The 24,723-nt window shown below is 45.0% G+C and overlaps 1 pseudogene; it reads right to left on the bottom strand.

Moving 5' to 3' along the window:
* Window positions 1-7,880: 7,880 nt before the first annotated feature.
* On the bottom strand, window positions 7,881-7,998 carry LOC124778674 (annotated as a pseudogene).
* Window positions 7,999-24,723: the final 16,725 nt, after the last annotated feature.

Here is a 24,723-nt window from a genome sequence, read left to right as displayed (position 1 = left end):
AGAGTATATGATAAGAGACGTACAAGAAACGGGGGGGAAGGTAAAATGGAAATGTCGTGTAACTAGGGCCTCCCGTCGGGTAGACCGTTTGCCAGCTGCAAGTCTTTCGATCTGACGCCACTTCGGCGACTTGCGCGTCAATGGGGATGAAATGATGCTGATTAGGACAACACAACACCCAGTCCCTGAGCGGAGAAAATCTCTGACCCAGCCAGGAATCGAATCCGGGCCCTTAGGATTGACATTCTGTCGCGGTGACCACTCAGCTACTGGGGGCGGACAGGGGGAAGGTAATGGACAGAGATAGGGTGGGGGGAGGAGGAGAGGGATAGAGAGAGGAGGGGAGAGCGATATCTGCACATATATATACACTGAAGAGATAATGAAACTGGTGCACCCGACTAATATCATGTAGGACCCCAGTGAGCACGCAGAAGTGCCGCAACACGACGTGGCATGGACTGAACTAATGTTTGAAATGGTGCTGGAGGGCATAGACACAACGAATCCTGCAGGGCTGTCCATAAATTCGTTGGAGTACGAGGGGGTGGCGATCTTTTCTGAACAGCACGTTGCAAGGCATCCCAGATATGCTCAATGCCCATGTCTGGGGAATTTTGTGGCCAGTAGAAAATGTTTGAACTCAGAAGTGTATTCCTGGAGCCCCTCTGTAACAACTCATGGAGTGTGGGGTGTCGCATTGTCCTGCTGAAATTGCCCTAGTCCGTCGGAATGCACAGTGGACATGAATGGATGCAGGTGATCAGACAGGTTGCTTACACACGTGTGACCTGTCAGAGTCATATCTAGACATATGAGGAGTCCCATGTCACTCGGGCTGCACACGTCCCACACCATTACAGAGCCTCCACCAGCTTGAATAGTCCCCTGATAACATGCAGGGTCCATGGATTCATAAGGTTGTCTCCATACCAATACACGTCCATCCGCTCGATACAATTTGAAACGACACCAGGAAACATGTTTCCAGTCATGTCGGTGCTGACGGGCCCAGGCGAGACGTAAAGCTTTTGTGTCGTGCAGTCATGAAGGGTACACGAGTGGGCCTTCGGCTCCGAAAGTCCATATCGGTGATGTTTCACTGAATGGTTCGCACGCTGACACATGTTGATGGCCCAGCATTGAAATCCGCAGCAATATGCTAAGGGTTGTTCTTCTGTCAAATTGAACGATTCTCTTCAGTCGTCGTTGGTCCCGTTCTTGCAGGATCTTTTTCCGGCCAGAGCGATTTCGGAGATCTGATGTTTTACCGGATTCCTCATATTCACGGTACACTCGTGAAATGGTCGTACGAGGAAATTCCCACTTCATTGCTACCGCTAAGTCGCTGTGTCCAATCGGACGTGGACCGACTATAACACCACGTTGAAACTCAATTAAATCTTGATAACCTGCCATTGTAGCAGCAGTAACCGATCTAACAACTATGCCATGTCACTGGTCTTATATAGACGTTGTCGAAAGCAATGCCGTATTCTACCTGTTTAAATATCTCTGTATTTGAATAAGCACGCCTATACCAGTTTCTTTGGCGCTTCCCATACATATTTAGTAATTGCGAAGCATTGCAGGGTTCGGTAGCAGTTTAATAATTCGAATCAGTTCTTGGAATCTGGTTTTTCTAAAGCGAATAAATGGAAGCACAGTGGCAGAGATTTCTTTTTTCCTGGCAGCCCATCTGTTTATTTGCGAAATGTCCCGACGCGAGGTGGTAGCTGGCCCAATCCAGTGTGCAGTCGCGCATCCGCTGAATCATCAGACTGAGGAGGCAGCCTGGCCGTGCGCGAGGTCAGTGGGCCCGTGACTCAGCCTTCCGGCTAACATCGAGACTGGCTCAGGCTCAGGCGCTGCCGCTGGCCGGTTCCGAGTTGCTCTTTCATCAGCCTCGCTTCCCAATTCGTGCGAAAGCATTCGCGGCCTGAAAAGAGCGAGTGCTTCATAAACACGCCGAGTTTACAACATTATCTTACGACAGGTTCCACTGCCCTGCCACAGTGCAGCAGTGACGGTACTTCGCATCATCGCGCTTGATAACTTCGTAAGCGCTCTCGGAAGTTTTCTCCAGTTTTCTAGTTGTTTTTGTGCTGGCGTAAGCTGTCGCCAGCACACCGGTCGGCAAGTATATACACTCCTGGAAATGGAAAAAAGAACACATTGACACCGGTGTGTCAGACTCACCATACTTGCTCCGGACACTGCGAGAGGGCTGTACAAGCAATGATCACACGCACGGCACAGCGGACACACCAGGAACCGCGGTGTTGCCCGTCGAATGGCGCTAGCTGCGCAGCATTTGTGCGCCGCCGCCGTCAGTGTCAGCCAGTTTGCCGTGGCATACGGAGCTCCATCGCAGTCTTTAACACTGGTAGCATGCCGCGACAGCGTGGACGTGAACCGTACGTGCAGCTGACGGACTTTGAGCGAGGGCGTATAGTGGGCATGCGGGAGGCCGGGTGGACGTACTGCCGAATTGCTCAACACGTGGGGCGTGAGGTCTCCACAGTACATCGATGTTGTCGCCAGTGGTCGGCGGAAGGTGCACGAGCCCGTCGACCTGGGACCGGACCGCAGCGACGCACGGATGCACGCCAAGACCGTAGGATCCTACACAGTGCCGTAGGGGACCGCACCGCCACTTCCCAGCAAATTAGGGACACTGTTGCTCCTGGGGTATCGGCGAGGACCATTCGCAACCGTCTCCATGAAGCTGGGCTACGGTCCCGCACACCGTTAGGCCGTCTTCCGCTCACGCCCCAACATCGTGCAGCCCGCCTCCAGTGGTGTCGCGACAGGCGTGAATGGAGGGACGAATGGAGACGTGTCGTCTTCAGCGATGAGAGTCGCTTCTGCCTTGGTGCCAATGATGGTCGTATGCGTGTTTGGCGCCGTGCAGGTGAGCGCCACAATCAGGACTGCATACGACCGAGGCACACAGGGCCAACACCCGGCATCATGGTGTGGGGAGCGATCTCCTACACTGGCCGTACACCACTGGTGATCATCGAGGGGACACTGAATAGTGCACGGTACATCCAAACCGTCATCGAACCCATCGTTCTACCATTCCTAGACCGGCAAGGGAACTTGCTGTTCCAACAGGACAATGCACGTCCGCATGTATCCCGTGCCACCCAACGTGTTCTAGAAGGTGTAAGTCAACTACCCTGGCCAGCAAGATCTCCGGATCTGTCCCCCGTTGAGCATGTTTGGAACTGGATGAAGCGTCGTCTCACGCGGTCTGCACGTCCAGCACGAACGCTGGTCCAACTGAGGCGCCAGGTGGAAATGGCATGGCAAGCCGTTCCACAGGACTACATCCAGCATCTCTACGATCGTCTCCATGGGAGAATAGCAGCCTGCATTGCTGCGAAAGGTGGATATACACTGTACTAGTGCCGACATTGTGCATGCTCTGTTGCCTGTGTCTATGTGCCTGTGGTTCTGTCAGTGTGTGTCAATAAAGTTTCCCCTTCCTGGGACAATGAATTCACGGTGTTCTTATTTCAATTTCCAGGAGTGTAGAAAGAAGATTTTACAGGCGTTGGATCAAGCGCGCCTATCAGGAGAGAGGCCAAAGACAGACTCCAAGCAACAGTCCGCCAACGCCCTCTCGACCGCAAATATTTAGATCGCCGCAACTTACTGGAGGGGTCAGTCTCAGTCAGTAGCTAGGTCTCGGTTTCGTTACTAGCTCCGTCACTATCCTAGTTTGCTGTATGTAATTCACCGCGTAGTGGACTTGTACTTCACCAGCAGTGAGGCTACCGTGGACTATTATGGAATAGCTTGTACCACAACACAAGGACACTGTTAAAGTTAAGTAGCAGCTATATGCTTAAGTGAATAAAGAACCTTGTTAATACATGTGAGCAGTTGTGTTGTAGAAAGAGGATACCAGCCGCCAACCTACATCCTCTCCCTTGATTCCTGTGGTACAAGACTCAACAGTGGCGACGAGGACACTACAGTTTTAAATATAAAAAATTTGAGACTAGTATTGTTATTGTCTCCCAATGAAAAAAATTAAACATTCTGCGGAGAAATCAAACTGTGATCTTTTACGAGACGTTGATGAGATGGCCCCATACTCCGCGGAGCGTAGGGGACGTTGCGGGAGACCCGAACTGCTGTACTAGGCAAGATCCTAGCGGAGGTAGTTTGCCATTGCCTTTCTCCGATCGTAAAGAGGGTGAATGATGATGAAGACGCCATAACAACACCCTGTCATCTGGAGGCAGGAAAAAATCCCTGACCCTGCCGGGAACCGAACCCGGGATCCCGTACGCCGGAAGCGAGAACGCAACCGCAAGACCACGAGCTGCGGACTACAAGACCTTCTGAACAGATATATTACTATAACTGAAAAACAGGCGACACATGTGTAATAATCTACGATGTTTATTGGGTTTGTGCATAAGTTCACAGCGTTTTCCCATAAATTTAATAGACATAACAGACACGCATGGCAGAGACTTTAGTCAATAATATATTCTCCTTCACTATTCACAACAGTCTGCCAGGCACTTAAAAGTGATTTGCAGAGTATCCATGTAGATGTAGCCTGCCAACGCTTGGGTAACTTAACGATTCCGCGACTGTAGAAATCACGTGATCTTGAGGCGAAGAACTCGTCGATCCATGTTCGGAGTGTATTTTCATCCAGAAAGGAAGTTCCTTGACGGTTATTCGACAAAGACCGGAAAAGGTGAAAATCTGAGACGGCAAGATTAGGTGGTCAAGTGGGTGCGAGTGACTTCCCAGCCAAACAAATGCATAGTGCTTCTTGTCAGTCTAGCAGATTGCTAGTAGCCGTTGTCGAGAAGCATCACCTCAGGCAGTCTTTCCGGTCATTGTTCTTAGACTGCATCTGTAGGACGTGGAAGTTTGTGATAATAAATTTCAGCAGTGGTGGTCACACCTCAGGGAAGCAATTCATAATACACCACATCGTCGCTGTTCCACCAGAAGCATTATATTACTTTTTGTGTATGCGCGCGGGGCCCTGCACCGGACTTGCTGCTTTCTTTGGATTCAACCATTCCTTTCTTTTCCTTATTTTAGCATAAAAACGCCGTTTCTCGTCACCAGCAACGATACAGGGTAGAAATGGTCAGTGTTCTTTACGAGCCAATTGATGACGAGTAAGCACCCACTGGTTTTTGTGGTTTTGGCTTAGAGCATGAGGCACCCAGACACTTGATTTTTTAACCTACCCCTTTGCATGCAAATTCGCACGATGGTGGAATGATCACAGTGCATCACATTCGCCAGTTCTCGAGTATAATGACATGGCTAATTGTGGACTAATGCGTTTAAACGATCTTCATCAGACCCCAAAGGTCTTCCTGAACGTGGAGTGTCACTAACGTCAAAACGATCCTCCTTAAAAAGAGAAAACCATTTTCTTATTGTGCTTTGCCCAGTGGCATGATCCCCCTACACGGTACAAATGTTTCTGGCTGCCACCGCTGCTGTCACCCTCTACTGAACTCAAACAGATGAATATGTCGGAAATGTACCGATTTCTCTACATTCCTTTTTCTAGCGACCACAGCTCCACTCATTATCTCGAAACGACAAAATGACAATATGTAAACTCAAGGAGCAGCAGTGAACTACAAATAAAATATGACAATCGATACCGGAATACGAACAAGCAAAACAAAATCGCTACGAACTTAGGCACTAACCTAATATTATTTCACTAACCGGTTTTAGGCTGTTAGGACATCGTCTGGTGCAAAGACGCAGGGTGATAATTACTAAAGTATATGAAATAAAATCATCATAACTGTTGTCCGACGTTTCTTACAAACAAAGTCGCTTAATCATCTGAGGCCATTTTCACTTCAGTGTTGTCATGGAACCGAAGAATCCATGTCAAAAGAGTAAAAGGGACCTAAAACAATGCGAAAAAACAGACATCACGACCAGACACCAAAAGCTACCAAAATAATGAAACATGGAAAACACAATTACAATGGGGGAGGGGAGGAGAGAGAAATCACATATTGCTTGGAATTACTTACAAAAACTCCATAGCAGACGTTCCACCGTGCTGCGCGACCGGGGAAACAGCCGCATATTTCTTACCTGATATTTCAGACATCCCCTTCCTTTCGCATGTAACAGAACATCTTTACTACTGCAGTTTACACCAGATGATGTAACTGTAACTATTCCGAGACCGTTCGCGTACCCAATACAAGATTATGGATTTAACTCTGTCCTGCGGCTTTCTTCACTATTCTGATGTGTTTCAGGCCATTGAATATGCCTCATATGAAGTAATATGAAAAGCATCTGGCACAACGCAAATTGTATTTATTCAGTTGTATACGATAGACAGATATGACCCCATAATCATCTACAAATGAAACAAGTTTACTGTTACCAGTCACTGTTTATTTGTCTCCACGACGCGTTTCAAAGGTTTAAACCTACATCATCAGGTGGATTTACATTTGTTAATATGACGTGTGTGTGTGTTGTGTTACGATATTTTGGAGGAACTTGTGGCACTGTCTCCAGTGGTCACAGGTTCCTCTCACATCACATGTATACTGTCATATTTTGTAAACAGATATAACCTGCCATATTTGGCTGGCTCTGAGCACTATGGGACTTAACATCTATAGTCATCAGTCCCCTAGAACTTAGAACTACTTAAACCTAACTAACCTAAGGACATCACACAACACCCAGTCATCACGAGGCAGAGAAAATCCCTGACCCCGCCGGGAATCGAACCCGGGAACCAGGGCGCGGGAAGCGAGAACGCTACCGAACGACCACGAGCTGCGGACCCTGCCATATTTGTTCCTCCAAAACATCGTAACACAACACACACACAAATGTCATAATACAAATGTAAATCCACCTGATGATGGAGGTTTAAACCTTTGAAATGCGTCGTGGAGATAAATAAATAGTGACTGGTAACAGTAAATTTGTTGTTTCATTTAATGTCAATAACAGTTATGGTAAAGCCTAACCTAAAATGTTCGCATTTAAAGTCAATAATCATCTGTTAAGTACTTTGGGAATAACGGCAGGACGGGAGAACAGTGCAGAAAATCATGGAAGTGTTGTCACTAACACAGTACGACCCCTCGCTTAGAGCGTGAGTAACGAGAGAACAGGTGGTAGAGGAGCAAGTTGAGCGTTAACTCTGGGCGGGCGAACCCTTGCCTTTAATTTGCAGGGTGCGAGGCGGGGAGGGTAGCAAAGCAAAGCGGCCGCCACCTGCGGTGTGCCGGAAGCTGAAAGGCCAGTTCGGCGGCGCTCTTTCCGCTTTGATTGGAGCTCGGGCCAACTTCCGCTCTCGCCCTACGTGGCGGCTTTGAAACGGCCGCACTCCGGCTAAGCTATTTCCGTCGAGTGGCTTGATAGTGCTCGAGGACGGCGCGGCGTCGCCAAAATGCCGCCCTGCTATCAGTTGACACCCGCTAACTGAGACGGCAGCGAAAGGCACCGACAATTATTAATAAAAGAAATAAATTCGCTAGATGAGGCTAACCATTGTATCTTCTTATCAGTGTAACGAACCAAAATGTTGTACAAATGAAATGACACAGTTTCAGAGACTTGACTGGTCTCACAGAGATATGATATGAATATATACGAAGCGACGAGTGAAAATTTGAAACAAGGCCGTTCTCTACTAAACCACCTTGGCATAGCGGTTCACAACTGCAAGGATTACCCTGGCACGCCTCTCTCCTCGATCCAAATTCTCACTGCCACCCCAATCGACTTTAAATTCGCCCTTATACAAGAGCAGTTTATGAGACCGGAGAAGCTACTTCTCATTCAAGTAGCTCCTCAGTTTGCCTCACAAGGGCTGAGTGCACCCCGCTTGCCAACAGCGCTCGGCCGACTGGATGGTCACCCATCCAAGTGCTAGCCCATCCCGACAGCGCTTAACTTCGGTGATCTGACGGGAACCGGTATTACCACTGCGGCAAGGCCGTTGGCTTAATAAGAATAACCTTATATATAATACTTCACATTCGTATATTACTTTAATCCCAATTACCTATATTATGACGGCAGCAAACGAAACTTCGTAATAAATGAAAATAAACGAAGTGTATAATTAGGTATACAATCGGTATTATTATTATTATGTAAAAATATTTGTAGCAAATAGGTTGTTAACGAAAAAAGACTGAAATATTTACTATAGAAAATTACAGAAAACAGATTTCTGAAGTCACAATAAATGCAATGTCTTAGATGCTCAAGTTGCTGGCCTTCAGCATTAACACATTGCTGTAGTTTGTATACTCATGCACACTTTGGCACAGAGATATTGACTGTTATAAATGTCTTGGCATGCTTCGCATAACAGGCAGACCCACTTTGATCATATTTTTCGCGCACCCTTTAAATTGATAGCCTACTTGTTGGAGATGTATTTAATTCTTCTGTCCATTTCTATCGAAACCGCTCAGCATTCTCTGTCTTCCAGTATTGTTTAATCATCCTCTTCCGCTGGTCGTTGCTTACATTACAAGCCATGACTGTCGGAATATTGAAAAAAAATAGAAAACCTTAGGATTAAAATGTAGTGTATCTACCGAATATCTACTTATACATCCCCTGTGTATTAAGCGATTTGGGGTGTTTTTGTTCAAAACAGCATCTCACTGGATAGCCGCCCGGTAGCAACCAACCGCATTTTCATATCTCTCTGCGTAAAAGCACAACGCTACACTGCGGCCATTTAAACTAGTCAGTGATAAAATTAGCCTCGGCGTCAGGGTTGTACAAGGGTCACTCCAAAAGAAATGCATACTATTTTTTTTTAATCCATATTTTATTCTACATGTTTGAAAGTTTTACAGTGTGTAGATACATCGTTTAGGAACAATATTTTCATTTCTCCACATAATTTCCATCCCTCTCAACTGCCTTACGCCATCTTGGAACCAGCGCCTGTATACCCGCACAGTAAAATTCTGGACCAACCTGTTGGAGCCACTGTTTGGGTGCGTGCACAAGGGAGACATCATCTTCAAACCTTGTTCCACGAAGAGACTCTTTCAGTTTCCCAAAGAGATGATAGTCACATGGAGCCAGGTCAGGACTGTAAGGCGGGTGTTTCAGTGTTGTCCATCCGGGTTTTGTGATCGCTTCCATGATTTTTTGACTGACAGACGGCCGTGCATTGTCGTGCAACAGCAAAACATCCTGCTTTTGCCGATGTGGTCGAACACGACTCAGTCGAGCTTGAAGTTTCTTCAGTGTCGTCACATATGCATCAGATTTTATGGTGGTTCCACTTGGCATGATGTCCACAAGCAAGAGTCCTTCGGAATCGGAAAACACCGTAGCCATAACATTTCCAGCAAAAGGTGGGGTTTTGAATTTTTTTTCTTGGGTGAATTTGCATGATGCCACTCCATTGATTGCCTCTCCGTCTCTGATGAAAAATTATGGAGCCATGTTTCATCACCTGTCACAATTATTCCAAGAAATTCATCTCTACCATTCTCGTACTGTTCCAAAAGTTCGCTGCATACCGTTTCTCTTGTTTCTTTGTGAGCCGCTATCAACATCCTGGGACTCCACCTGGCACAAACCTTTTTTAACGTCAAAAACGTCAACACCTTCAGTATTCTACAATCACTTCCTTCCCCTATCCCAACGTAGCGTGACAATTCGTCACTGTGATGCGTCTGTTAGCAGTCACCAATTCGTTAACTCTCTGCACATTGTCTGGAGTGTGTGCAGTACGAAGCCTGCCGCTGCGAGGACAATCCTCAATATTGCCGTGCCCGCTTTCATGTCGTAACCTGCTTGCCCACCGACTAACTGTACTGCAATCGACAGTAGCATCTCCATACGGCCTTTTCAATCTCTTGTGGAAGTTTCCTACTATCTCGTTTTCACAGCACAGGAATTCTACGACAGCACGTTACTTCTGACGAACGTCAAGTGTAGCAGCCATCTTGAAGACATGCTGTGACGGCACCACTCACTGGAACAGATTGAACTAAGTTTGAAAATAAGCAGGAAGGATGTATCTACGCACTGTAAAACTCTCACACGTGCAGAATGAAAACTTTATTTTTACAAAAATAGTGTGCATTTCTTTTGGAGTGACCCTCGTACATTCTCTACAATATGGGACCCAAACGGAATTTTATCGGAAAGGTGTGGAAATAACGTCTACCTCCACGTCGCCAATAATCGACAGAGTGAACGGTTTTATGGAACGACTTACAGCTCTCCATTTGCGTCTCCGACCGCACTTCACCAGAGCACATTAAGTGAGCCATGACTGAACATTACTGGGCAGTACTAAATGACGTTCTGCCGTCCGCACCAAACTGTGTTGCGCCATTATACTTGGTGCGTTCGGACACACAGGAAAAATTCCATGTGAAGTGTTGGCAGAAGAGCCAACACCGTTTTGCTAGAGGAGGCCGAAATGCACGCTTTTAAAGCTCACGCAGTCTGGCGTGAGATCTGGAACAAGGTAAAGTAATTATCCTATAAAGAAAAGACTGTAGTTCTTGGAATACTTAACTTTAATCTATAATTGGCGTACATCGCTCTTGACTGTACATGCTTCACAATATAACTGGTAATGGCACCTTGCTAGGTCGTAGCAAATGACGTAGCTGAAGGCTATGCTAACTATCGTCTCGGCAAATGAGAGCGTATTTGTCAGTGTAGCATCGCTAGCAAAGTCTGCTGTACAACTGGGGCGAGTGCTAGTAAGTCTCTCTAGACCTGCCGTGTGGTGGCGCTCGGTCTGCAATCACTGGCAGTGGCGACACGCGGGTCCGACGTATACTAACGGACCGCGGCCGATTTAAAGGCTACCACCTAGCAAGTGTGGTGTCTGGCGGTGACACCACACCATGAACGGCCACACGAAGTGCTAAATCGAAAGAGCGTTCGAGGATGTCGTTCTAATGTACAGTTTGTGGACTGCTCTAGCCCTTTCAGACCGGATTTTTTTCTGGAGGAAGGAAAATTTTAATTCATGTGGTAATGCCCGTAGGTGATTTCCTAACGATTTTAGATGCAAAATTTGTACAAAAATATGTACCCGTTTTCAAAACATTTTATGGACTAAAAAAACTAATTATAAAATATTCTCTACTGCAATAAATAGTAAAATGGTCATTTAACTGTTGGCAAGCAAAATAAAACTAAAAACATTCAGTTATACAGTGGAATATAGTGAACCAACGACATCTGGGTATTCTGGTGGTCACCACCTGCTGCGCATTGCTACACTGACTAGCTGATATTTTCAAAGTGATACCCACCAGTTGGCTGTACTTCAGCACGATGAAAAGGTTGAACATTCACAAACGTGTACCTCAGGTTTTCATTGGGAAAAAGTATTTCTGTTACAGCTAAGATAATAAAAGTTAATGTACACAATTGTAGCCAGAGGGTCTCAAAGGGCTATCGGCTATTTTTATACCAAATCTACACAGGCGGAGACGATAACCCGAGCTCACTGTATTTGCACACTAATCAGAATTCTACTCGTGTAGTGCATGAATATTTTAAACCGGTGTGTCGGACCAGGACTTACGTTGGCGATGCAAAACTTGAAGACAAAGATACGAATTGCCAAGTGTTCCACGAATCGAATGAGCAGGTAGACGCAAGCGGATGGGAAAACCCAGAAGGCTGACAGGACAACCTTCTGTAGTTCTTGGAGTAAGCTTCGGACTAACAGTGCCTGTTTGCCATACAGATCTCGGCAACAAACCATCTTAAGGACAACCGGCGCCATGTAGAGGTCAGAAAATATGGATGTATCAGTTCATGATTTTGCTGGATAATATCATTTTAAAGGCAAGAACGTAACTGTGAAGCTTCGTATTCTAATGCGCAAAGAAACTGACCAGTTGTGATAAGTATAGAAAGGAGTGTATTCACACAGCAGTCTAATTATCAAACGGCAATGGTCAGTTCTTAAATCGTTCACTAAGTACCTAGCCTATGCTGACGATGTGACATTACTCGCACGAAACGTTGCTGTGCTAGGCGAAGCCTATCAACAACTGGAGAAAGATGCAAGGGAACTTGGCCTGACAGTCAACATCAAAAAGACCAAGTATATGGCAATGACCAACCAACAAACCCTACCAAATCTCAGGATAGCCGACAGGGAGTTTGAAAGGGTGAGAGACTTCAAATACCTTGGGTCGACTATCACTGAGACAAATGTCATTGGCAGTAAGGTGAAAGCCAGAATAGCAGCAGGTAACAGATGCTACTTTGCCGCATTACCCATGCTTAGGAGTTCGCTTTTATCACGAAAATCCAAAATCATCATTTACAAAACAATTACAAGACCAGTTGTTATGTATGGTGCCGAAACGTGGACCATGACTGTAAATGAGGAAAGGAACCTTAGCATATGGGAGAGAAAGGAGCGACGTAAAATAAATGGCCCAGTATATGAGCAAGAAGGTTGGCGCATTCGTACGAATGCAGAACTACAACACCTTTTTGAGAACCTGACATTGTTACTACCATTAAAATAAGAAACAGCGGTGGGCAGAGCACGTGGTCAGAATGGAAGAAGACAGAGCATGTAAGAGGATTGTTGATGGCAAGGCTGGAGGCAGACGGCGGAGGGGACGCCCCAGAAAGAGATGGACGGATGGAGTTGAAGAAGACATGAAAAAGCTGGGCGTTAGAGGATGGAGACGGAAAGCCATGGATCGGATAGAATGGCAGGATATTGCGATGCAGGGCAAGGCCCTTCAAGGGCTTTAGAGCCGAGGAGTAAGTAAGTAAGTAATGGTCAGTTGAGAATGGAATTTTCTCATATCAGCCAATGATACACTCACTCGCCAGAAGCTGCCAGGCATACTCGCCAAAACTATATTCAGAATGCACTATAAAGTCTAATGTATTATGTAATGGTATCCCTTCAACTGTCATAATTAACCATTTTCAACTACTATTGGACATAGTTCCCTACCAGCTTCTCCACATACCGTGTATTACGATCTTTAGCTTCATGGATCCAAGTTTGTATTGCGTAATATTTTCTGTCAGTCATCCACTAGGACGTCCGCTGATCCTGTTCTCATCACTCGAAGGCCGCCAGAGAATTTTCTTGGCACTGAACCGCAAATTCATCTACAGAGGATGATGCTCAATCCCTGTCCATTGTGATTCATCTACATCTCCACAAGCCGCCGTAAGGCGTATGGCAAATGTCCATACACCCCAATACGAGTGCTAATTTATCTTGCCTGCGCGGTCCTTGCCTGCGCAATCCTTACGCTAAATGTATGTTGGTTTCAGTGGATTCGTTCTGCAGTCAGCCGCAATTCTGTGAATTTTCTCAATAGTGTATCGAGAAAAGAACATCCAGGGTCTCCCGTTTAAGTTCCGTAACACTCGTATGTTGATCGAATCTACCAGCACGCTTCTGAACTGCTTTGATATCTTCCTTTAACACGATCCGTTGACGGCCGGAGTGGCCGAGCGGTTATAGGCGCTTCAGTCTGGAGTCGAGCGTTCGCTCCGGTCGCAGGTTCGAATCCTGCCTCGGGCATGGATGTGTATGATGTCCTTAAGTTAGTTAGGTTTAAGTAGTTCTAAGTTCTAGGGGACTGATGACCTCAGATGTTAAGTCCCATAGTGCTCAGAGCCATTTGAACCATTTTACGATCCGTTGGAGACCCGAAAAACTAGTCAGAACTCAAAAATGGGTCGCACAAATGGAATATACGCGGTCTGTTTTGTAGATGAGTTACTCTTTCCTAAAACTCTCCCAGTAAATTGAAATCGACCATTCGTCTTCCCCACTACCGTCCTTACGTGCCCATTCCATTTCATATCGCTTCACAACATTACGCATAGATATTTAATTGACGTCACCTTGTAAGCAGCACACCATCACCACGGTATTGATATACATTAATGGGTACTTTACCCTACTCATCTGCATTAACATAGATTTTTCGACATCTGTAGCACGTTCCACCGTACAGAAATTATGTCTGTCATCCTGTATCCTCCTACACTCACTTGAAGAGGACACGTTCCAGCACCATACAGTGTCATCAGCAAAAAAAGTTGCAGATTGGTGCTCAGATCATTTACATACATAGAGAACCAAAGTGGTTCTATCACACTCTCCTGAGGCACTCCTCACGACGCCTTTGTCTCTGATGAACACTCGTCGTCGAGGACAATGTACTGGATTCTTTGAACCACACTGGTCACATCGGCGTTGATAGATCGGATGCGATACAACTTATTGTGGCGACGGCATGAGTACATGGAAGCTAGAGAATGCCACTTTGCATAATTTAGCTCCTTGTGCAAGTTTTGCAGCTAAATATACCACAAAAATATCAGTATCTGAATTTTTATCATCGACAGCAGACGAATGGTAAATTCGAAATTTTCTCTTTTTCGTCTATAAACTTGCAACTCATTTGGTTCCAGACCATGCCTCCCTATTTGTTCTCCATCACTCCCAAACGTTTCTATCGACACAATAACAGCGTATATAAGGTGTCCTAAACTTTTGAGATTTAAATAATAATGATGGTAGAGGATCTTAAACTATTTCATAGTAAGGAATCAAAGGTCGGGAAAGAATATTTCAGGTAGCACGAGGCCTCCAATGAGCAGTGGAGCTGCACAACGTGAACTGTATTTCAGGTCATCAGTTTCTTGGCTCGTTTGAAGCGGCGAGCCTCAATTCTACACCTGTGTCAACTACAGTCCGTGTTTCAATTATCTGTTGGATACATTCCAATCTCTGTCTTCCTCTACAGTTTCTACCCTCTACACATCTCTCTAGTACCACGGAACTTATTCTCTGATGTCTTAACAGATGTCCTATCATCCCGCACCTTCTTTTCTCATTGTTTCCCATATACGAGTTTCCTTCCCTCGCCGATTGCGCACGGAACCATATTTTATCAGTCTACTTAATTGTCAACATCTTTCTATAGCACGACGTCTCTAAGGCTTCGATTCTCTTCTCTTCCGGTTTCCCCACAGTCCGTGTTTCACTAGAATACTGTGCTCCAAACGTACATTCTCGGAAATTTCTTTCTCAAATTAACTCCGACGTTTGACGTTAGCAGACTTCTTTTGGCCGAGAATATCTTCTTCGTCTGTGTTAGTTTGCTTTTAATGTTCTCCCTTCTTCCTCCGTCATATTTTATTTTGCTTCCTAGGTAGAAGAAATCCATAGCTTCATCTACCACTTGGTCACTAATACTCATGTCAAGTGTATAGCTAATCTCATTTCTGCAACTCCGCATTATTTTCACCTTTCTTCGGTTTGCCCTCAGTCTACATTCTCTATCTATCATTCCATTCAACAGGCCCTGCAGTTCTTCTTCACTGTCACTGAGGACAGCAATGTCATCATCAGCGTATCTTATCACTGACATCCATTCACCCTGAATTTTAATCCCACTCTTGAATCTTTATTTTATTTCCGTCATTGCTTCTTCGATGAACAGATTAAATAGCAGTCTGCATCCATCACTTGGGCTCTTTTTAAACCGTACTTACTTTTCCCTTCTAGTTGGCCCCTCTTGGTTCCTGTACCTATCATATATTACCCGTCTTTTCCTATAGCTTACACCTATTTTCCTACGATTTTTTTACACCTTGCGCCGTTTTAGAGTGTCGAACGCTCTTTATAGGTCGAAAAATTCTTTGAACCGTTTTGATTTTTCGTAAGTCTTGCTTCCGTTATCAAGCGCAACTTCGGAACTGCCTCTTTCGTGCCATTAACTTTGCCAACGCCATATCTGACCATTAGATAATGAATTTTCTTTTTTATTCTTCTGTGTATTATTCTTGTCAGTTACTTTGATGCATAGATTATTGAGCTGATCGTAAGATAGTCTCCCACCTACGTGCCCTTGCTATCTTGGGGCTGTAAGGATGATGTTTTTCGATATTCTGATTGTATATCTCCAGTCTCATAGAGTCGCCAAAGTTGAAGGTCCGAAGGAATGTTACTTATCCCTTCCTCTCTGTGATATTTGGGATCTCAACTAACAGCTCTCATCTTCTCCTTCCCCCTCAACCCCCACCCACCCCCTCCCGCTCCCAACCCATCCCAAACTACTCCGTAGGTTCTGCGCATGTTGGACACAGTAGATCTTGTCTGTGACAGTATGTTTCAACATCACGGTTCACAGTCCCCCACCTACATTAATGACCACAAACTCATGAGCAACAGATTCATCAGTCGGCTGAAAGAGGAGGACCTTTCTCATGGACAGCTTAATCACCGTACCTTGCGAGTATGGGTTTTTTCCTGTAGAATTACATGAAGTCTAAGTTGAACAAAAGACCAGTAGAAACTGAAAAACTGGTTAGTAGGGTGTTAGCTGTCTGTGTCATTGTACAACAGACAACAGGGATGTTTGAGTGAATGAAGCAAAGTCTTATGTTCCCTTGTAATGCTGGCATTGAAACTAGTAGAAGTCACTTTGAACATTTTATTGTTGTAAGGTACGTTGTGTTTATGAGGACAAAATAGCAAATTCATTATTATCTCCTGATCTCATAATACTCAGTTTACGATACTCTACCATCTGTATGGTTTTCTCCCTAAAAGGTCTGTAGCGTACTGTATACAACGAAGAAACTGATTAATGTGCGTACGTGTTTCAGCCGTCTTCACACACGACGTGGAAGTGAACGTGGATGTGGAAGCGAACGTGGACTTAAAACTGGACGACTTTCGTGACTCCGCAACGTGGAATTTCATGTTGCGAAGTATTCCAAGGCGTGAAAAGAAGAATAACTCGCGTCAGATTTTTCCAACTTGGAGAACATCGTGGACAATGAGATGAAAGATCTCTTTCTGAGTGAATAGCACAGTTTAGGACGCGTCATATTTTATTACATCGTTTGTAGTTGCTGCGCCCTTTCTATGAATACTGGTTGTGTGACTTTTTAGGTATAAAGGGAAGGGATGAGCAGAGAGGAAAATGAAACAAGCAAGTAAACTTGATAGATAGAGGTCTGGAAACCAACGGCTTCTCCGATACGACGTTTTACGACTGAGCACACGAACACTTTGTAACAAAGGCCACGAGAATCTAAACTTCAGATATGCACTGAAGAACGACCATATTATACCTAGCGTTCCACATTGTCACCATTCATGGGAACACAGGCTTCAGTATGTCTCGTCATCGGTGTCCATGTACTTCGAAAATCCCAGGCACGTTCCGAATGCATTGACAATCGCCCACAATGTGTTCCCGAAGTTGATCGACTCCATCAACAGGGCTGGAATAGAGGCTGGAACAGATGAAGGCTTTTTAATTTCCCCACTCATAAAAATCCAACGGCTTCAAGTCCAGGGACTCGGGAGGCCATTGTATTGGCGGGCCAAGACCTGTACATTTGTTGCTGAAACTCTGTTTACCATTAATTACATATCCGGAATGATGATAAAATTAAACGATGACAATTTATCGCTGTAATTTACAGCTCACTTGCGGTGTTTCGAAATAAACATAGCCTTCGACAGTAACGGTGTCTTAATGCTGACACAACTGAAGTTGTGTGTACGTTGTATCGGGGAAGTCTTTGGTTTCAGGCCACATATCTTAGGAATATTTGCTTGTGTCATTATCCTCTGCTCACCCCTTTCGTATATGGCGTTTCATGGCACTGGTAGATTAGGATCTCTCGAAAACGCCTCGTGTTTGGTAAAACTTGTTATAGTTAGATGTCGGATAAATTCCTAATTATTTCGTAAGGTCAAATTCATAGATGCTACATCGGTAGTCAAGTGGATGCAGATAGTTACTGTGGGCTGAAAGGTTGCTGGTTCGCGTTCTTCTTTCTGGCGATATATGTTCGTATTTTTATTCACCGCCATACTTTCTAAAAGATTCTGGGGATATTTTTACTAATTTAATAGAAGTATGTTCTGGAATATTACAGGGTATGCATAAACAAGATCGATCTTTGTTCAGGAAGTGAGGTTAAGGAAAAAAGTGCCAGGCAACATGGGTCGATGAACTGCTAAGATTGCTGCCTACACCACTCGTTGATATCCATTCACCTACATATTTAAAACTTTTCTGCTTGCTTAATTTTTCCCAGTCCGACCTCCAGTTTTCTTGACGGCAACTTTATATTATTAATGAAGAGCGCCTTCTCAAAGTTGATTTGAAGTTTAGTCTTCGCTGCCTGTGTGTTCATTTGGTTAATCTCTTTTGTTGCTATATCTAAGGAGTCTGAGAAGATCTCTAGATCATCTTCAAAGGCTAGACAGTCGAGTGTAAGACTGATATTCTTGTAGCCTAGCCTTACTCCATTTTGTATTCCTGAATTCCTCATTTCTTTCCTTAAACGCAGTGAGTAATTGCATGAATCAAAGTGAAAATGAGATTACTGATGAAAACCGCAACATCTGCGTCAGAATGATTTATTAATCACAACTAGTTTCTCGTCACTATAGTCCCGTCTTCAGGTGAGAAACTGTCGACCTTTCAGTAAGCATTATTCTTAAAATCTCCGTAAGGCTAAACAACAGTACGTTATGTTCTGAAAAGTCAACAGTTAGTTATCCGGAAATATAATGTCATGAAACTAATCGACTAACAACTCATTTTCACGCAACTGTTGCGGTTTTCATCAGTTGAAATGCATTATCCCACCTGTGGTTGCGCTTCATACCAAGTGATTTGAAAATAAGAGAGCTAAAGGAAACTATATAGTAGCACGAGGGGAATTCAATAATTAATGCAACACTTTTTTCGCAACCAATTTCGGTTGAAAAAATTTGGAACTTGTTGTGGGACATCGTGGAATATTCCCGTCTTAACCCCTTTAGTTTTATAAGGTTCATATAGGCGGAAACGTCTTACGTATCGTTCAAAATGGCGTCTGTAAAGCAGGTCCATTCCTAGTACAGAGCTGTCATTGAGTTTCTTTGGCAGAAAACCAGAGCAACGCAGGCGCTTACTGAGTGTCTACAGAGTCCCGGAAGCGAACAAAAGCGCGGTGAGTCGTTCGGCAAGGCGTCTGTCATCATCGCAACAATGTCGCGCAAACCTGTCCGATCTCCCACGTGGCAACCGGCTGCGCACAACTGTGACTCCCGCAATGCTGGAACGTGCGGACACTCTCTTTGGAGGTGATCGACGAATCACAATGTCCTCACTGCACAACTGGGGTCTCTTTTGGTAGTACTGACAGTGTTTTGTAGTCAACAAATGGGGAATACTGTGGTCTACTGGCATCCTGAATAAAACCAACCTGCTTTCACAAAGTGTTCAGTTAGTTAGTGAACACCCCTCGGGCATACTAAGAATGTTGAGAAGTTGTTTACAGTCTCCCATAAATAACAGCAAGTGTTGGCTTTAAACTGGAGCAGCAGGGAGGACATGCGTGTGAGCCGAACGGTAGGGGCCGCGGTGGGGCAGACGCGGGGGTTGGCGGCCGGAAGGGGCGGCCTAATCGCAGCAGGGCAGCCAGCTGCACCCATAGCCGATCGCCGCGGTTGTGAGGTGCATAACTGTATTAGCTGCTCATTTGGGTTTCAATGAAAATCGACCAGCGCGCGCACTTTCACCCGCTCACTCGGCATAAAACAAGTCCGGCTGCTGCAGTAATGGCAGTGGTTAGCGGCAGCCAGATCGATTTCCAATATCGCGAAATAATTCTCTTGTAATCGTTTATCCGGGCTGGGGCCGCTGCTACCGTGCTGCGTTTCTGCCGGTTAATTACGGAGCCCCGGCGGCGGCGGCGGCGGCTAAAAGCCCGAGCGAGCGCGCGCACGCGCCCCGGCGAACGCCCGGGAATGCGTCTCGCGGTTGCCGCAGGCGATTCTCTCACGCGTCGCGTCTCGCGGGCGGGCGTTATGTCGCGATAAAAGTAACCACCTATACCTGTTCTCCTAGCTTAGCACTCTTTCCGACATTTCAGTGTACATTAACGTGCTTGTACTACCTGACACGCAGGTATCTAACAAGTGGTGGGCGTGGAATGTGAGCCAGACCTGAATACATTGCTGACCACTGAAGCTAAACAACAATGAAGAAGGCAATGCAATGACATTACATTGGCATGAAAATTATTAACTGCTTACTTATGGAAATGAATATCATTTCAGCCGGCCGCTGTGGCCGAGCGGTTCAAGGAGCTTCAGTCAGTAACTGCGCTGCTGCTACGGTCGCAGGATCGAATCCTGCCTCGGGCATGGATGTGTGTGATGTCCTTACTTTAGTTAGGTTTAAGTAGTTCTAAGTCCGGGGGACTGATGACCTCAGATGTTAAGTCCCATACTGCTCCGAGCCATTTGAACTGTTTGATTATCACTTCGTAAAATATCTTCTACTCCATAAGGTCGTCTGATACAGCAACCGCACCTAAAATATTTGAATTAAAAAAAAGGCTTGGTTGCAGCGTTTTTCTTTTATCAGCAACGCGTTTCGGCTTCATGAGGCATCTTCAGCCTATCTATAAGGGCACCATGACAAGTGCGGAGCGAAAGGCTACTTACAACTTCTACAGAAACCAGATGTCAGTTAAAAGAGTCGAAGTGCGCGATAGGGAAGCTATGATTGAGAAAGGAGTGAGCCGATTCTTGATGTTGTCAGAACTGTAGCCTATTCTTGATGTTATTCAATCGGTACGTTGAGCAATCTGTTGAGGAAACAAAGTAAAAAGTTGGAATAGGCATTAAAGTTCGGAAATTAGACGTTTGCCGACGACATTGTAATTCTGTCAGATACAGTAAAGGACTTCGAAGAGCAATTGAATGGAATGGACTGTGTCTTGAAAGGAGGCTATAGGATGAACATCGACAAATGCAAAACAAGGATCATTGAATGAAGTCGAATTAAATCAGGTGATGCTGACGAAATCAGATCAGAAAACGAGACACTTAAAGTAGGAGATGAGTTTCTTTATCTGGGCAGTAAAATAACTGATGATGACCGTAGCAGAGAGGATATAAAATGTAGACTGACAATGGCAAGAAAAGTATTTCTGAAGATATTGATTTAAATGTTAGAAAGTCTTTTCTGAAAGTCTGTGTATAGACTGTAGTTATGTATGCCGAGCGGTTCTAGGCGCTACAGTCTGAAACCGCGCGACCGCTACTGTCGCAGGTTCGAATCCTGCCTCGGGCATGGATATGTGTGATGTCCTTAGGTTAGTTAGTTTTAAATAGTTCTAAGTCCTAGGGGACTCATGACCTCAGAAGTTAAGTCCCATAGTGCTCAGAGACATTTGAACCATTTGTAGTCATGTATGGAAGTGAAACATGGACGATAAACGGTTTACACAAGAAGGGAATACAATCTTTTGAAATAGGTTGCTACAGAAGAAATCTGAAGATTGGGTGAGCAAATCACGTACCTAATGAGCAGGTACTGAACAGGATTAAAGAGAAACCAAATTTGTGGCACAATCTGAGTAGAAGAAAGGGTCAGTTGATAGGACGCATTCTGAGACATCGAGGCCTCACCAATTTGGTATTGGAGGGAAGGGTGAGGCATAAAAATTATAGAGGGAGAACAACAAATGATTATGGTAAGGACATTCAGAAAGCTGTTGGTTGCAGCAGTTATTCGGAGATGAAGAGGCTTGCACAGGCGTCAAATCAGTCTTTATAATTATAAATCCTGAGAATTACAGCTCTAAAAAGATTCTCTGATAACAGAGATATACAAACAAATAAATTAGTAAATCGTATATTATCAATCACGGGGTAGGAGCAGCATGGAGAGCTGCATCAAACCAGTCTTCGGAAGACTACGACAACAACATAACAAGATAAGCAAAATTGAGTGTATAGTCCTAGAATGCACGATTCTACATGTGAATAAGGAATTGTTATTGACCTTACAATTTTCCTTTTACAGCATTTTAAAAACTGTAAAACGGCTTTGTGCTAGATTGAAGCACAAGTTGAATTAAATGAACCAACTGAGACACGGTGAAAAAAACGTGGATAGGGCCTTTATTGTTTACAATATACATAAATGACTTAGTTGACAACATCGGTAGCTCCGTGAGGCTATTTGCAGATGACACGGTTGTCTACAAGAAAGTAGCAACATCAGAAGACTCGTACGTACTCCAGGAGGACCTGCAGAGGATTAATGCATGGTGCGACAGCTGGCAGCTTTCCCTAAACGTAGATAAATGTAATATAATGCGCATATATAGGGGCAGAAATCCATTCCAGTACGATTATGCCATAGGTGGTAAATCATTGGAAGCGGTAACGACCGTAAAATACTTAGGAGTTACTATCCGGAGCGATCTGAAGTGGAATGATCACATAAAACAAATAGTGGGAAAAGCAGGCGCCAGGTTGAGATTCATAGGAAGAATTCTAAGAAAATGTGACTCATCGACGAAAGAAGTAGCTTACAAAACGCTTGTTCGTCCGATTCTTGAGTATTGCTCATCAGTATGGGACCCTTACCAGGTTGGATTAATAGAAGAGATAGACATGATCCAGCGAAAAGCAGCGCGATTCGTCATGGGGACATTTAGTCAGCGCGAGAGCGTTACGGAGATGCTGAACAAGCTCCAGTGGCGGACACTTCAAGAAAGGCGTTACGCAATACGGAGAGGTTTATTATCGAAATTACGAGAGAGCACATTCCGGGAAGAGATGGGCAACATATTACTACCGCCCACATATATCTCGCGTAATGATCACAACGAAAAGATCCGAGAAATTAGAGCAAATACGGAGACTTACAAGCAGTCGTTCTTCCCACGCACAATTCGTGAATGGAACAGGGAAGGGGGGATCAGATAGTGGTACAATAAGTACCCTCCACCACACACCGTAAGGTGGCTCGCGGAGTATAGATGTAGATGTAGATGTAGATAATATCCTGTCATTGCTTGTGTGCCAACTTGACGCTCCTGCCGCCGGCCGTAGTGCCCGTGGGGTTCTAGGCGCTACAGTCTGGAGCCGAGCGACCGCCACGGTCGCAGGTTCGAATCCTGCCTCGGGAATGGATGTGTGTGATGTCCTTAAGTTAGTTAGGTTTAACTAGTTCTTAGTTCTAGGGGACTAATGACCTCAGAAGTTAAGTCGCATAGTGCTCAGAGCCATTTGAACCAATTTTTTGACGCTGCTGCCGGGAAGTTACAGAGACATCTCTGTGTATTATGTTTAAATGTATGCTCTTCTTTGTAAGTGTTCTTACCATTATAGCACTCTAGCCTGCTGATTCTGCTTTATTAAACTACGTTTCTTTCAATATGATTATTTATTTAACATTCTGTCACGTTGTCACACAATGTTATATCAGTCTTTGACTCGTTCTCTTGGGGTTCACTTAATCCAACTAGCAAAGGAAGTTTTTAAAACGTTGTAAAAGGAAAAGGTCTCCACGGATTCATCTGATTCAATGCTTGCACAGAGCCGTTTTATAATTTTAAAATGTTTGAAAAAGAAAATTTTAATGTCAGTAGCTATTTCTTATTTGCACTTGGAATCGTGCAGGGTAGGAGCATACCCTAATATTTGCTCTTTTTGTTATCCCTACAGACAACCTTAAGATCCCCCCCGGAGGTGAACCGCGTTGTTAATAAAAGAACAAATTGCTGCCAATACCGTTTTTAATTCCAAGATTATCATTTCAGTGTCTGTTATCTACATTCTTCATACAAGAAAACATTGCGCAAAGAGTTTCCCTTTCAGAAATCACATTTGAAAATTAGTCGTTTGTGAGGAGCCCATGTTATGCCCCGTGGAAGAGAAACTTCCACTAGCACCTGCCGGAATTCGAAAGCAGTAGAATCGCGACCTATGCTGACCGTGGTATATCGTGCCCCGATATTAACACGTAAATATTAAGATATCTGGTGAAAATAAGAGTTCGTGGAGGCAAAACGACTTTCTTTGCCCGAAACACTATTCAGAAAATTTAGAGAACTGGGCCTATATGCGGCTGTCTCCAGAACGATTCTACTGGCATGGCCGGAAATGTCAGAATTAGTAAAATATGCCGGGGTGTTATACCGTGGTCGGATGCACTTCTGCCGGCCGATGTGGCCGAGCGGTTCTAGGCGCTATAGTCTGGAACCGCGCGATCGCTACGATCGCAGATTCGAATCCTGCCTCGGGCATGGGTGTGTGTGATGTCCTTAGGTTAGTTAGGTTTAAGTAGTTCTAAGTTCTAGGGGACTGATGACCTCAGAAGTCAAGTCCCATAGTGCTCAGAGCCACCTGAACCATTTTCGGATGGACTTCACTTTAAAGCCCAACGTTTCGCCCCATCTGCCGAGAACATTTTCAGGGGGTATCGTAGCTTCTTTCAGTGTCTGATTCACACCCTGACTCGCTACTGACTGCAGCATAACTCCGTTTACGCGTGCTCCTGTGCAGTCAAGGCTCACGAGAAGGACCGGCCGCGCTCGTACGCCACAGTACGTGACACTACAGGTCCTACGAGTGCCAGCAGCCGTCTCCGGCAGCGAGCGAATAATTATTACAGTCGAGTTTGGTAATTCTTGACTGCGTGTTTAAATGCTTTCAAGTTCTCGGTATCCCACGACAAAATTAAGACCTTTTCAATTAAATATTGATTTCCCGTGGGCGCTGCACGGAGCCGAACGTTCCAAAGTGTGGCGGACAGCCTAGTAGTGTGACGTCACAAGGCCGTTGCAGCGCCCGTATATCTCGTTAGCTCTGTGTGCAGTGACGTGATGTCACATTCTTCGAATATC

This window comes from Schistocerca piceifrons, chromosome 2, assembly GCF_021461385.2.
Source record: "Schistocerca piceifrons isolate TAMUIC-IGC-003096 chromosome 2, iqSchPice1.1, whole genome shotgun sequence".
NCBI lineage: Eukaryota > Metazoa > Arthropoda > Insecta > Orthoptera > Acrididae > Schistocerca > Schistocerca piceifrons.
Note: the sequence above shows the minus strand (reverse complement) of the source record. Positions and strands in the feature narration are given on the sequence as shown.